This window comes from Ornithorhynchus anatinus, chromosome 1 (genome assembly GCF_004115215.2).
Source record: "Ornithorhynchus anatinus isolate Pmale09 chromosome 1, mOrnAna1.pri.v4, whole genome shotgun sequence".
Classification (NCBI taxonomy): domain Eukaryota; kingdom Metazoa; phylum Chordata; class Mammalia; order Monotremata; family Ornithorhynchidae; genus Ornithorhynchus; species Ornithorhynchus anatinus.
In genome coordinates, this window is record NC_041728.1 from 89,266,307 (window position 1) to 89,279,984 (window position 13,678).

General features: G+C 40.9%; 1 long non-coding RNA gene across 1 annotated transcript; it reads right to left on the reverse strand.

The window, feature by feature from the left end:
• Positions 1 to 1,736: 1,736 nt before the first annotated feature.
• LOC114813252 lies at positions 1,737 to 12,578 on the reverse strand. The gene is made up of 2 exons (XR_003760952.2): positions 12,432 to 12,578; positions 1,737 to 2,114 (listed from the first exon to the last, which is right to left on the reverse strand). It is a non-coding gene; the product is annotated as an uncharacterized LOC114813252 (long non-coding RNA).
• Positions 12,579 to 13,678: the final 1,100 nt, after the last annotated feature.

Below are 13,678 nucleotides of genomic sequence, written 5' to 3' on the forward strand. Positions count from 1 at the left end.
AGTAGAGTGTTTGATACATAATGATCACTAAATATTTATCATGGTTATTACTTGGTGGTCCCACTGGGCCCATTGGACTACAGGATTTACTCTGCAATCCCATCAGTTGAAATTTCTTTCAGGTAGGAGCTATGTCTTTTATGTCCATTGTTTTCCCTAATGATTAATTCAATGCTTAGTCCATAGTAGAGGCCATTAAATACTATTCATATTGATTTTTATGATGATGCCAGAGTGAAGAGAGGAAGAAAAAGGCCTACCCATCATCACTATCTATTGGGTTTTGCTGACAGTGCAACAATCCCAACCCTACCATAAAAGGAAAGTTCTAGTCAATCAGTGGTTCAGGATACTGATCACAGAGAGCTCAAAAAGCAATAGTGCCATTCTGTGGCACCATGGAGCCTGAGCATTTACCCTGCTCACCCTGAATTTGTTCTCTGCCTCTGAATCCATACCCTCTTGGCATCTGGTATTCACTCTGCCCTCAACCCTACAGTAATTATGTATACATCCATAATTTCTTCATGTATATCAATGTCTCTCCCCTCCCCTAGACTGTAAACTTGATATGGATTGGGAATGTGTCTACCAACTGTTTTGTACTCTCCCATGCTTGGAGTACAATGGTCTGCTCACAGTAACTGCTCAATAAACACCATGGATTGATTGAATGACATAAGAGAAAAATAGTAAAGATGAGTTTCCCTAAACAAACCACGAGTGATGTTTGGTATCAGGTCGCAAGACAGAATCGTGAAATTCGAAGTCAGCTATTATTGAAGCTATGCCCATCTCACCCAGAAGGAACATATGTGAGGAACAGATGATGACAGTGTGCTACACAAACAGAGATGGAATTGGTGACTACCAAAACAAAGAGCAGTTGAAACATTTAAAAAATGCAGATAGAATACAAGCTCTATCTGGTGACAAGAAAACTGTCTTTTACTGTTGTAATTTCCCAAACACTTTGTACAATGCATTGCAATCAACCAATCAGTCAGTGGTGTTTTGGGGGCACTTACTATATGCAGAACGCTATACGAGCATTAGTGCTCTGGGACAGAGTGGAGTGAATATCAAGTGTTTAAAGGGTTTAGATCTAAGTGTATAGGTGACACAAAGGGAGAGTAGAGGACTTGAAAGCTTAGTCAGGGAAGATCTTTTGGAGCAGATGTGATTTTAATATGGCTTGAAGGTAGGGAGAGCATTGATCTGTCATAAATGAATGGGTGGAAGTTTTAGAACAGAGAGAGGACATGGGTGGGGGATCAGAGGTGAGAGATGAGATAGAGGTAAGGATTCAGTAAATAACATTACTATTAATTTTTTTAACAGTCTCAGATATTTCCTCTTCCCCCACCTGACTTCAACTCACAAAATCTAGATTAAACTCATTTATATTGATTATAGCATTTTCATTTCATTTCTGAAATGATTACCTCTCATTGTTTTAATATACTGCTAGTCTATGCCCATCACAATTTATGAATTATCTATTTCACTTCAAGTAATTTGGAGAATCCCATACTATTTGCTTGCAAGGTACTATTTTTCAATGGATTTTCTTTTCAGCATTTAAATGAATTTGGAATGATTCCACTTTACTTTCATGCTTGATATAGGAGAGCAGCCATTTGGCAGTTTGAAAATTTACTCCTGAAATTTTTTTCATGTAGGGAATTAGGCATTCAATTCCCATTAGCCTTAATGAACCATACTGGGAAAATTTATTAGTTCAAATGTCCTTTATTGTACATTTGCAAGTTAAGTACCTCAAGGTTTCAATAGTTGAGTAATTTAAAAACATTCACCACTAATGTAACTAAAATTTTCTAAATGAGCATTTGTAAATCAAAGCAGATAGGGCACCATCATAGATGTAAAAAATCAACTGGAATTGTTTTAATTTTTCCTATTAGTTTTTATGAATGACACCTCTTTAGCTACAAATTTACATATTTAGCTACAGAATCTGTTGTTTGGATTACTGGGTTCAATTTGCTCCTCACCTAATTGCATTTAATTCTACAGTAGTAAAATTCGACAATGGTTGATCAACTTCATCCTGGAAGTCATCCGTCTTGACTTCAGTTAAGATTTTTAGTTACCTGGGAAGGAGGAAATGATAGAGACAAAATTGTTATTCACATATTAATGAAAACCAATAAAAATCAAAGTGGCAGCTTTAAGGATTAATGATTAATACAAAGAGGAATTTCCCAGGAGGGTTAATTGCAGAATATTGGGATGGGTTAGAAAACTTTCTTGTGAAGGTATTAAAGGCTGAATATACCAATCTTCCTTCATAATACTCTTTATAATGCCTCCTCTAAGTTGGCACTATTGAATTTTAATACCATATTCATTGTATTATTTCAATCTCAGCATAACAAGGCAATCAAGAGGTGTACATGATGTGGTTGGGATTATCACCTCTGAATTTTCAACCACAATTTCACCCATAGAGAAACCTCACTGTTAATGGAGACAACTTTAAATATGTTGGAAATATACCTAACTAAATATCTTTCATCGATTCCCATATAAAACTGCAGGGTGTTAGCACAGAAATGGGGAAGAAACAAATTTAGGTGAACAATAATGAAATTTAGTCCTGGAATTAGGATAATAAATATCTGGGCAAACATTAAAGGAGGTTACACCTATTTGGATACTTTACCTAACAAAGATGTCTATTGGTGTAGAAGTGAAGCATGATTCATTGAGTCTTTAAAATTATAATGGACAAAGAAATGACACTGTCAGAAGGGTGAATTTGATGTGACCAGATCAACTGAATTAATTACCCAGATTAAAAATTGAGGCATTTTATATACTAATATTTTTAATAAATAGTATTTAGTAGGGGAAAATCAAGAATGAGAAGTTAAATGCCTTGTTTTTGAACACTGCTTAAATTCAGAGAAGAAAAATTGTAACTGTGGTGGTATTAGAACCATACCACCAAGAAACATTAATGGTACAAGACCGTACATCTTTACCCAATTATAGCATTTTTTTAAACACTCACTATATTCTAAGCATCATATTAATATTGGGGTAGATACAAAATAAGCAGATTCCTCATGGAACCCCTAGTCTAAGAGGGAGGGAGATCAGTTAGGTGATATTTATTTCACAGATTAGAAAAATGAGCATTAAACAGTTACATGACTTGCTCAAAGTCACAAAGTACCCAAGTGGTGGAGCCAGGGATTAGAATCCAGGTCTCCTGAATAGCAAATCTGTACTCTTTCCAGGAATGATGCTTCCCACTTCCAACTGGATTTTAAACAGGTGAAATTCTGCCAAAAGTCTATTTTTTGTACATACAAGGAGCATATGAATTTTGGAACAGTCTATTTAGCACACCATGTGAACGCACACTATTCTGTGCATTCATCTGTAAGTATATATTGCTGGGGACAAAGAGAACATCAGTTGAAAATAAACGAAAGGAGGAATTCATTATTCCCTTTCAGAGAACTCTAAGGGAGAAGATACCTTGCTTGAATTTGTAGAGTTTATTTTATAAAACATTTTTTCCCCACTTATCTCAGTTTTTGCTCACAATATTTCAGTGAAGCATGGAGAGGTAGATATGCCATTCCCAATTTACAGATGAAAATACAGAGAAACAAAAATGGGCAGGGAATATGTCTGCTAAGTCTTTTTTACTGTACCCTAGTGCTTAATGTGTGCTCTGCACATAGTAAGTGCTCAATAAATATGACTGATTAAAGGGACAGACACCACAGGCCAGTGGCAGAGCTGAGACTAAAAGGTTCCATGAAGGATTTCTTCATTTTGTCCATTTCTCTGAACAAGTTTTACACAAAAATTGGATAAGCGGCATCAGTTCTAAATTGCCTCATTCATTTTCTAAATCGTTGAATCTATGTAAGTTGCTGGCCTAGAGACAAAGGGGTATAGGTGATACATTTGTTGAGTTCAGTTTATATCCCTCCCATGCCCCACATTTGCCTCCTCTGCCCCCCAAATTGGGGGTGTTGGAGAGAAAGGGACATGGATATATAGTGGACCCAGATCCTACCTTTCCTGCAGTAGAGGCAGTGGGGCTAAGGAGGGGAAGGAGAGTGATTTTTTATTTTTCAGAAATGAAAATGGTGGGGGAGGATTTTAAAAAAAACTTCAGCACCCTCTTCCATCATCTACTTCAGATTGCACCAGATGATCGGCATATCTACCAAAAGGAGAAACAGTGCAGCCTAGTGGAAATAGCATGGGCCTGGGAGTCAGAGGACCTGGATTCTAATCTGACTCTGTCAAATGTTTGTTGCGTGACCTTGGACAGTGCTCTGCACATTGTGAGCGCTCAATAAATACTATTGAATGAATGAATTTGCTTCTCCATGCCTTGGTTATCCCAATCTATTTCCAACTTAGACTGTGAGGACCTTGTCAGACAGGAATTGTGTCCAACCTAACATTTATAACTACCCCAGAGTTTAGAACAGTTTTTGATACAAAGTAAGCACTTAAAAAATACCATTACAAATAAAAAAAGTCCAGTCTACAGGAACCAATCAGAAAACACAGCTAATAACCTTGTCATACTTAATGCCTTCAGTTAGATGAAGGAAGATCACCTAGGGGCTCTCAGGGTTGGCCATAATCCTATCAAACATAGTTTAGTTTGCCACCCATATCATTGAAACCAACTATAATCCAGGTGTCCTGGATGCAGCCCCATGCTCTTTCCCTGAGTGGTGTTGCTTCATGTTATCTACAGTTTATTGTGGGCTCCCATTGTGTAAGTTTCAAATATAAATAGACTGTAAAGGATAAGACTGAATTAAGCTGGAATCACTTGGTGTAAGCACCATTTGAGAGTTAAAAAAAATCATCAGTTGGAAATAGGTCAATATTCTCATTAATGATCTCCTTAAAAACAGAAGAGCTGTAAATGTAATAAAACATTTGATCCATATTTGATAGCTCAAATAAGAAATATTTTAACTGGTGCTACAGTAAGGCAAAACATAAGATTTTCTTCACTGTTAGTTGTCTGTAAAATATTTACTGATGGAAACTCTATTTTCATTACATCAAGCCCTATTTACCCCCATGCCTAAGACACTTGAATAACAAGTTAGACATTTGAAATAAGCACATTCACTCTTTATGATAACTCCCTCCTTTGCACTGCATGTCATCAATTATCCTGTATCTACCTTAAAAAATGATTAGATGAAAACTAAATGGTGATTTTTTTTCCCCCTGTGTAGAATTTACCATGATGTTATTTTCTCCTCTTCCTTCATTATCATTATCTGAACCTCTTCTTGGCAGTCATATGGTGTTTGACTTCTGTTTTATAGGTGAGCCGCCACTGTCACAGGCTTTGTTTGCCATACTAAAGCAGGTTGAAGTCAGTATACTTTATTTACTTGTTGGCTTTAGGCTAAGAGAAGCAGCGTGGTTCAGTAGAAAGAGCCCGGGCTTGGGAGTTGGAGGTTGTGGGTTCTATTCCCGGCTCTGCCGCTTGCCAGCTGTGTAACTTTGGGCAAGTCACTTAACTTCTCTATGCCTCAGTTATCTCATCTGTAAAATGGGGATTAAAACCGTGAGCCCCACGTGGGACAACCTGATTACCCTGTATCCCCCAGCGCTTAGAACAATGCTTTGCACAAAATAAGCACTTAACAAATACCACCTTTTTTTTATAATTAGATGTACTCGTTTAGTGGTATTATTGGGGGCTCACTGTGCATAGCACTGTACTAAGTACTAAGGAGAGAGTAAGAAGCAGCTTGGCATAGTGGATAGAGCCTAGGTTTGGAAGTCAGACGGTCCTGGGTTCTAATCCTGGCTCTGCCACTTGTCTGCTGTGTGACTTTGGGAAAGTCACTTCACTTCTCCTTGCTTCAGTTACCTCTTCCTCTATAAAACGGGGATTGAGACTATGAACCCCATATGGGACAGAGACCCAATTTGCTTGTATTCACCCAACATTTAGAACAGGGCCTGGCACATAGCAAGCACTTAACAAATACCATCATTATTATAATTATTACAAAAAAATTAATAGACAGCAATCTTGTTTACTAACAGGGAAATAAGGTGTGGAAATAAAAGTTAATCAGAGAGGATTTCTTGGAGGAGATGTGATTTTCTAAGGGCTTTGAAGATGGAGAGAATAGTGATCTTCAGATTGTCAAAGAGGAGAGGATTCCAGGCAGGAGGGGCTGAAGAAAGCAAAAGCAGCGTGGCTCAGTGGAAAGAGCATGGGCTTGGGAATCAGAGGTCATGGGTTCGAATTCTGTCTCCGCCACTTGTCAGCTGTGTGACTGTGGACAAGTCACTTAGCTTCTCTGTGCCTCAGTCACCTCATCTGTAAAACGGGGATTAAGACAGTGAGCCTCATGAGGGACAACCTGATTACCCTGTATCTACCCCAGTGCTTAGACAGTGCTCTGCACATAGAAAGCACTTAACAAATGCCAACATTATTATTATTTATTATTAAAAGGCTGATTGCAATCAATCAATGGTATTCACTGAAGCTTTACTGTGTACATAGCATTGCACTAAGCATTTGGGAGAGTCAATATAGCAGAGCTGGTGGATACATTCTCTGCCCATATAAAATTTACTGTCCAGAAGGGAAGATGCACATTAAAATAAATTACCAATGTGCACCTAAGTGCTGTGAGGTTTAAGGGTGGGGTGAAAAGAGTGAGGCACAGTTAGGATTAGAAGGTTAGTGTTACAAGAAGCCAATGTCTAGATTCTTGGAAGAACTGTAATAATTGTAATTTAAATACACATTTTTTTTATTAAAACAGAAGCTGTTTGGCAGTGCTAGTAAACACACATCTAAGGAGGAATTCAGCTAATTATGAGCTGTTTTTCAGAATCAGCAAAACTGTATGGACTGACTCATAAAGAAAAAACACCAAGGCTATGAACAAGCCAAAGAGCTCTCTCTGACACAAAAGCCGAAGATATATTCCCTGCCCACAATCAATCAGTGGTATTCTTTTAGCACTTACTGTGTGAGGAGCACTGTAAATCTTTTATTTATATATATTTATATTTATGTCTGTCTCCCCGTATAGACTATAAGCTCATTTTGTCTACCTACTCCGTTATATTATCCACATTCATTCATTCAATCATATTTATTGAGCATTTACTCTGTGCAGAGTACTGTACTAAGTGCTTAGGAAAGTACAATAGAACAATAAACACAACCACACATTGCCTGCTCACAATGAGCTTACATTCTTGGAGGGAGAGGGAAGCAGACATTAGTATAAATAAAATACAGATATGTACATACGTACTATGGGCCTGGGAGGGAGGAAGAACAAAGGGAGCAAGTCAGGGCAATGCAGAAGGGAGTGAGGGAAGAGGAAAGGGGGGCTTTGTCAGGGAAGGCCTCTTGAAGAAGATGTGCCTTCAATAAGGTTTTGAAGCGGGGAAGAATAATTGTCTGTTGAATTTGAGGAGGCAAGGAGTTCCAGGCCAGCGGCAGAATGTGGGCAAGGGGTTCGTGGTGAGATAGACAGATTCGAGGCACAGTGAAAAGATTAGCATTAGAGGAGCAAAGTGTGCCGGCTTGGCTGTAGTAGGATAGTAGTGGGGGTGAGGTAGTAGGGACAAGGTGATGGACTGCTTTGAAGCCAATGGTGAGAAGTTTTTGTTTGACATAGAGGTGGATGGGCAACCACTGGTGTTTTTTGAGGTGGGAGGAAACATGTCCTGAACATTTTTGTAGAAAAAATAATCTGGGCAGAAGAGTGAAGTATGGACTGGAGTGGGGAGAGACAGGAGGCTGGGAGATCAGGAAGGAGGCTGATGCAGTAATCCAGGTGGGATAGGATGAGTGACTGTATTAACATAGTATACTGTACAGGATGAACAGGAAAGGGTGGGTTTGAATGATGCTGTGAAGATGGGACTGACAGGATTTAGTGATGGATTGAATATGTGCTCTACCAAGCATTTAGTATGGTGCTCTGCACATGGTAAGTGTTCAATAAATGTGGCTGATTGATTGACTGGGAGAGTATAGGGGGCATAAGCACATCGGCTGCACCTAATCTTGGACCGAGGGGATGGAACTACTTGGGCTGTTCCTAGCTAGGAGTCTTTGTTCTCTACATGAACAACTACCTGGGAAGACCTGCCACCACCCACCTGCCCCAACTCCAGGGTGCCTGGGCACTAGATGTGGTGGGGAATCCAGCTCTCACCCATCCAGCTCCCAAAAGGACCCTCTTCCAGTGTGCCACTGTTTGGGGGGCTTTGTGGCCACACTCACCTGTACAGGTGCCTTGGAACCTGGCCCCCTCCCACCTCCCACTGGAAAACATGATGCGGACACACCCTTATCAGAGAGGAGCCAGAAAAGGTAATCTTCTTCATCAGCAACATTGCAGCGCCTTCCTGAGCCAGACCTTGCCCATCTGTCTGCCCAGGAATGAAATTTCTCTCCAGTCTGGGACACTTGTGGCATTGAATGGCTCTTTTTCTGTCCTGGCATCAGTCCCCAGCTCCCATCTCCAATCCCTTCCCTTTGCCACTCCACAAAACTCTTTAAGGGATTGCTACCAATGGCTACCTTACTGCTACAGGCTCTCGTTATATCCTGGCTAGACTACTGTGTCAGCCTTCTCTCTGACCTCCCTTCCTCCTCTCTCGCCCCGCTCCGGTCTATTCTTCACTCCGCTGCTCGGCTCATCTTCCTGCAGAAATGATCTGGGCATGTCACTCCCCTTCTTAAACAACTCCAGTGGTTGCCTATCAACCTCCGCTCCAAACAAAAACTCCTCACTCTAGGCTTCAAGGCTCTACGTCACCTTGCCCCTTCTTACCTCTCCTCCCTTCTCTCTTTCTACCGCCCACCCCGCACGCTCCGCTCCTCTGCCGCCCACCTCCTCACTGTCCCTCGGTCTCGCCTATCCCGCCGTCGACCCCTGGGCCACGTCCTCCCGCGGTCCTGGACTGCCCTCCCTCCTCACCTCCGCCAAACTGATTCTCTTCCCCTCTTCAAAACCCTACTTAAAACTCACCTCCTCCAAGAGGCCTTCCCAGACTGAGCTCCTCTTCTCCCTCTACTCCCTCTGCCACCCCCCCTTTACCTCTCCACAGCTAAACCCTCTTTTTCCCCTTTTCCCTCTGCTCCTCCACCTCTCCCTTCCCATCCCCACAGCACTGTACTCGTCCGCTCAACTGTTTATATTTCCATTACCCTATTTATTTTGTTAATGAATTGTACATCGCCTTGATTCTATTTAGTTGCCATTGTTTTTACGAGATGTTCTTCCCCTTGACTCTATTTATTGCCATTGTTCTTGTCTGTCCATCTCCCCCGATTAGACTGTAAGCCCGTCAGACGGCAGGGACTGTCTCTTATCTGTTGCCGACTTGTTCATCCCAAGCGCTTAGTACAGTGCTCTGCACATAGTAAGCGCTCAATAAATACTATTGAATGAATGAATGAATACACCATCAATCCAATCACTTATCCTATTCTTCCTTTGCCCCTCCTTGCTGACTTCCCAGCCTCTTGTCTCTCTCCACTCCAGTCCATACTTCACTCTAATGACTGGCCCATTTTCCTACAAAAACATTCAGACCATCTTTCTCCACTCCTTAAGAACCTCCAGTGGTTGCCCCATCCACCTCCACATCAGAAACTCCTCACCATTGACTTTAAACCCTCAATCACCTTGCCCCTTCCTACTTCACCTCACTACTCTCCTCCTACAACCCAGCCCGTACACTTCACTAATGCTAAACTTCCTACTCTACCTTGATCCTATCTCGGTGGTGACCACTTATCCATGTCCTGCTCTGGCCTGGAATGTCCTCCCTCCTCATATCCTACAGAAAATTACATTCCTCCACTTGACAGTGCTATTGTAGGCACATCTCCCCCAAGAGGCTTATTCTAAGCCCTCTTATTCCTTGTCTTTCCTTTATTCATTCAATAGTACTTATTGAGCGCTTACTATGTGCAGAGCACTGTACCAAGCGCTTGGCGTGAACAAGTCGGCAACAGATAGAGACAGTCCCTGCCGTTTGACGGGCTTACAGTCTAATCGGGGGAGACGGACAGACGAGAACAATGGCAATAAATAGAGTCAAGGGGAAGAACATCTCGTAAAAACAATGGCAACTAAATAGAATCAAGGCGATGTACATTTCATTAACAAAATAAATAGGGTAATGAAAATATATACAGTTGAGCAGACGAGTACAGTGCTGAGGGGATGGGAAGGGAGAGGGGGAGGAGCAGAGGGAAATGGGGGGAAAAGAGGGTTAAGCTGCGGAGAGGTGAAGGGGGGGCAGTAGAGGGAGTAGAGGGAGAAGAGGAGCTCAGTCTGGGAAGGCCTCTTGGAGGAGGTGAGTTTTAAGTAGGGTTTTGAAGAGGGGAAGAGAATCAGTTTGGCGGAGGTGAGGAGGGAGGGCGTTCCAGGACCGCGGGAGGACGTGGCCCAGGGGTCGACGGTGGGTTAGGCGAGACCGAGGGACGGTGAGGAAGTGGGCGGCAGAGGAGCGGAGCGTGCGGGGTGGGCGGTAGAAAGAGAGAAGGGAGGAGAGGTAGGAGGGGGCAAGGTGATGGAGAGCCTTGAAACCTAGAGTGAGGAGTTTTTGTTTGGAGCGGAGGTCGATAGGCAACCACTGGAGTTGTTTAAGAAGGGGAGTGACATGCCCAGGTCATTTCTGCAGGAAGATGAGCCGGGCAGCGGAGTTGTCTTCAACACCCTTCTGCATTGCCCTGATTTGCTCCCTTTATTCATCCCCTCTACCAACCCCACATAATTTATGTACATATGTGTAATGTATTTATTCATATTAATGCCTCTTTACCCCCTAGACTGTAAGCTTGTTGTGAGGGAATGTGGAATATTATTCTCTCCCAAGCTCTTAGAACATTGCTTTGCACACAGTAAATGCTCGATAAATACAATTGACCGATTGATTGAGGAACAAGCTGGCCTCTACTCTAAGATGGGACTATGGACTAATATTCATAGATAGATCAGGTGACTCCAGTTAGCCTGACACACTGCCTGACACCCCCTCTAGACTGAGAGCTCGCTGAGAGTATGGAACATGTCTACTAACTCTTTTATAGTGTACTCTCCGACGTGCTTAATACAGTCTTCTGCACCTAGTTATCTCTCAATAAATGCAATTGATTGATACAGTAGAGTTGGTAGACATGATCCCTGCCCTCAAGGAGTTTACAGTCTAATTGTGGAGACAGATTTCAAAATAATTTACAGATAGAGGAAATGGCAGAGTGTAAGCTTATACACTTGTGTGCTGTGGAGATGGGGGGGGTGGGGTGAGTATCAAAGTTCTCGAGAAAAACATGCTCAAATACATAGGCAACACAGAAGATAGTGAAGAGGGTGGAAAAATAAGGCCTCTGGGTAGAGATATGATTTAAGTAGAGCTCTGATGAAATGGGTGGTCTGCCAGATTGAACAGGGACGGAGTTCCAGGCAGGAGGGAGGATGTGAGCAAGCAGTCCACAATGAGAGAGTGAAAATCAAAGTAGAGTAAGTAGGTTAGCATTTGAGGAGTGATGTCTGCTGTAGTGGGAGATGAGCTTACACTCTAATGGGTCAGACACAGAGAGGAAGTATCAACTTAAATCAAGCTTTCTTAACCACAGCTTTGATGGGCAGATCATATGAAAAAAAGGACAGAAGTAGGAAATCCAAATAGCTATTCTCAGATGAATTGAAATGGGATCACCCTGAGCAGGGTGAACAGAGGAAATACTTTCATTATACCATGAAACAAAAACCTCAAATGATGGGGAAAGCACTGAGCTGTTGTGAGACGGTAGCAGCAACAGACAATCAGCCTGTCCTACAGCATCAGATATGAGATGACTATTTCAGAACAGAAGCTTTGGGAATATTTCAACATTTAAGGAAAAAATGCTCTGTAGGTAACAAATGTAACAATTTCTCAAGGGGCAGTCTTTATCCGTATATGATCTGGAAACAAATTGTCAGTTCCACATCGGTTTTACCAGCCACACTTACACTTGCTAATAAAAATCTCACTTTTCAATAATGTATGCTTTAAACCAGAAGGACAAATTTAACTGTGTAAATCAAACAAGATTAAAAAATACTGCTCTAAAATATATCTTCAATAGAACAGGAGAAAGATCAAGCTAAGTGGAAACCAATCTGCTAAACAAAGAAAATTTCTCTCCAGTTAAAATATCACATTCATTTTTTGTCTTGATGAAGATTTCTATAACCCCTATTCTAAGGAACATATACTCAATAAATCAGAGGTGTTTACTTAACTGTTTACTAATATAGAGCATGGAACGAAGCACTTAGGAAAGTCCCATACCACAGAATTGGGTAGGCACAATCCCTGCCCACAAGAAGTTCATAATCTAGAGTTTTACAACTGACCTTTGATTCTCCCTGAGACCATGGTGTTTGGAGAGTGTCTGGTCTGGCACTGAGGTCAAAATATCCTCTCCACTCAATCTTTTCCAGGGTGCCAACTTCCTCCTCCACCTCCACTCCAACCACATCTTCCCCACCACCACCAGCCTGGCCTGCCTAGGCAAGTGCAAGGGTAAAATAAATTTTAATTAATTCATTCATATGGTACTAGTAGAAATAAGAATGCAGAAATAAAGTGACATCTTAAAAAAACAACTGTAAGCAAGTACAAATCAAATACAAATAAAAAATTCACCTAATGCATTTTATCAGATTAATGACGCTCACTACTACCAAAAATGTAGTTAGGGGGAAAATATATTGCAAATAATTTAAATCAACTTCCATGTTTTCTTCAAAAAATTCACACTTGAAATCAACTAGCAAACAGAGGAAGAAATACAGGTACTTTATTCCTTTCCACTAGAGGAAGGAAAATCACAAGCAAGTTAATCCTTTCCATTAGTAAAATGTAATCCCAAAACCAAACAGTCCTCTTCAACCTCCATTTGTAGTGTATTTGCAGGGAAATGGGACAGTGATTTCAAAAGGATTTTGTCAAGAAAAGTTTCCCATAAATGCAGTTTCTTCCAGTAGACTGTAAGCTTGTGGGTAGGGAAAATGTCTACCAATAGCATTGGATACAGTGTTCTCCTCACAGTGCTAAGTAATTACAATTGATTGATTAAAAGTGGCCTCAACTTGCCATTTTTTAATTAAGAAATGAATTCTGAATCTCTGCAAAACACACTCCCTCAAGCTAAGGTCTGTGACCTTCATTCTTTACCTCCAACATCAGGTGTGACACTAATAATCCAGGACCAAATATAATTGTAACTTTTGCTATAAACAAATGCTAGAAGAGGCTAATTTGTCAAAAAAACTCAGATAAATATTTGTTTGAACCAACAGAATTAAGGGGCCAAGCATATCTGGGTTTTTTTTGACTCTAGTGCTTTCCTGTTTTAAGAGTTAATCTTTATATGTAATGACTAGTCACAATCTTTTAACAACTGAGTTAAAAACCAAAAGACTTTCATATCAAAAATCATTTTGAACATGGGTCTTCTATGATGTTCAATATTAAGTACAGTTGATCTTTTATTGGACCCTGATGTGGTTTTACAATGTATCAATGTACGTGGTGTGGGAGTGATGGTAAATATAGTAGAAATCTAATGTTTACAACCAGCATATTTTAAAATACTCTC